A 2,782-nucleotide genomic window follows, 5' to 3' on the forward strand; every position below is an offset into this window, starting at 1 on the left:
GCGGCCATTTTAGGGATAGGTTTGCCTGAGTCCTCCTAGGAACGCCCCCACCTCCTGGAGACGCCTCCGAGCTTTGGTCACCAGCCGAGTAACCAACCACTGCTCCTCAGCAGAACCCCCTCCCCACTGATGCCACAGACAGCGTGTGGAGGGGGCGTGTCTAAAGGCTCAGAGGTTCTTAAAGAGACAGAGGCCTATTTTAAGACATTCACTACAGCCATTTTGAGAGAGACATTTAACCCCTTAACTCCCACTTGAACCGAGCACATTCTCTCCAATCCAAAAGCTTCTCGAAAAAAGCTGAGACAAACAAAACTGAGACGAAAACAATGATAGAAATGTGACAAAAAAGTGAAGAAAACTGATGAAAAAGTGGCAAAAATGTGACAAAAAATTGACAAATATTTGATAAAAAAAAATGACAAAAAAAAAAAAAAATGTGACAAAAAAATGATAAAAATGTGACAAAAAAATGAAACAAATTTGATAAAAAAAATGACGAAAAAATGAAAAAAATGTTGCAAAAAAATGACAAAAAAAGTTACAAAAACGAGTCGACTACCTACAAAAAAATGGTGGAAAAAAAATCTGATGACGTGAGGAAAAAGATCCTCTCGGTTCAGGCGGGAGTTAAGAGGTTAAAGAGACAGAGGCCTATTTCAAGACATTCACTACAGCCATTTTGAGAGAGACATTTTATACAAGGCAGTTATTCTAATTTACTGCGTTAAGGTGGCGGTTCCAGGAGGGGCCGGTTTCTGCCTGAGCTTGATAAACAACATTAAACCTGTGTAATTTCAGCACTTCTTCCCCCACAGATGATCCGTGACATGTGCCCCTTTAAAAACACGCGACTATACCTTTGTAGTTGTGCCTTTGCAGCTGTAAAAGCAAACTGACTCTACATCATAAAGCGCGTCCTGCTTTAATGCGCGTCCTCTGGGTGCAGCGCGATCGTTTCAGTTCACAGCGTGAGTCATTCCAGCTGTTAAAGAGACCAGGCCCCCTCGTGCTCCTGTTATTTCAGTGGAAGCGCTCATAACGGTGCTCATGAGCAGCGATGGCGGTCGGCGTCTCTCCTGATGACAGCCTGACGAGTACGGCTCCCCGCAGAGGACACACGCCGCTTCCACTCTGACTTCTTTATTATTAACATTTCTCAATATTTACCCGAGAAGCGGGGATCACAGCGCGTCTCAGTGGAGAGCAGGCAGTTGTTTTTATCCGGAAGAATAATGAACAGAGGATGGAAGGGAAGAAAGCATTTGGGGATAAACTCAACCTCCTCGCCGTCGTTTTTGACTGAACTGGGTCTTAGCTTGAAGGGAACAATAATAGCGCTGATCTGGGGGACGCTCTCGCAGGGAACTGACAGGCAATAACAAAACACGCCGGTTTTATTTAAGCAGAGCGTCCAGTTTCATACAATATTCAAGCGTTTTAAAGCACTTTTGAGCGTTTCCGCGCCGGCGCTTCACATTGTGTTTGTCACCTCAGAATGATGTGAAACAGGAAAGCCCTCATTAGGGCTGCTCGATTATTGAAAAAATAATAATCACGATTATTTTTGTCATAATTGAAATCACGATTATTCAAACGATTATTTGCTGCCTTTAAAAAAATCCATCAAAAAAGTGACAAAAATCCATCAGAAAAGTGACAAAAATCCAGCAGAAAAGTGACAAAAATCCATCAAAAAAAGTGACAAAAATCCATCAAAAAAGTGATAAAAATCCATCAAAAAAAGACAAAAATCCATCAGAAAAGTGACAAAAATCCATCAGAAAAGTGACAAAAATCCTTCAGAAAAGTGACAAAAATCCATCAAAAAAGTGACAAATATCCATCAAAAAAGTGACAAAAATCCATCAAAAAAGTGACAAAAATCCATCAAAAAAGTGACAAAAATCCATCAAAAAAGTGACAAAAATCCATCAAAAAAGTGACAAATATCCATCAAAAAAGTGACAAAAATCCATCAAAAAAGTGACAAATATCCATCAAAAAAGTGACAAAAATCCATCAAAAAAGTGACAAAAATCCATCAAAAAAGTGACAAAAATCCATCAAAAAAGTGACAAATATCCATCAAAAAAGTGACAAAAATCCATCAAAAAAGTGACAAAAATCCATCAAAAAAGTGACAAAAATCCATCAAAAAAGTGACAAAAATCCATCAAAAAAGTGACAAAAATCCATCAAAAAAGTGACAAATATCCATCAAAAAAGTGACAAAAATCCATCAAAAAAGTGACAAATATCCATCAAAAAAGTGACAAAAATCCATCAAAAAAGTGACAAAAATCCATCAAAAAAGTGACAAAAATCCATCAAAAAAGTGACAAAAATCCATCAAAAAAGTGACAAATATCCATCAAAAAAGTGACAAAAATCCATCAAAAAAGTGACAAAAATCCAGCAGAAAAAAGACAAAAATCCATCAAAAAAGTGACAAAAATCCATCAAAAAAGTGACAAAAATCCATCAAAAAAGTGACAAAAATCCATCAGAAAAGTGACAAAAATCCATCAGAAAAGTGACAAAAATCCTTCAGAAAAGTGACAAAAATCCAAAAATTAAAAAAAAAAAAAAAAAATGGAAAAAAAAAATATTGAAAAAAGAATTATCGATTTTTTGCGATTATTCTAATTTTGTAATCGTTTACTGTTGTAATCGAAATCGTAATCGAATTTCGATTAATTGCACAGCCCTAGCCCTCATTGAGCCGACAGAGTGAAACCGGAGAGAAGCGGGTTAAATCAGGCTGGATGTGATCGCTGCT

Source organism: Gobius niger (genome assembly GCF_951799975.1).
Source record: "Gobius niger genome assembly, chromosome: 6".
In the NCBI taxonomy this organism is placed as follows: Eukaryota; Metazoa; Chordata; class Actinopteri; order Gobiiformes; family Gobiidae; genus Gobius; species Gobius niger.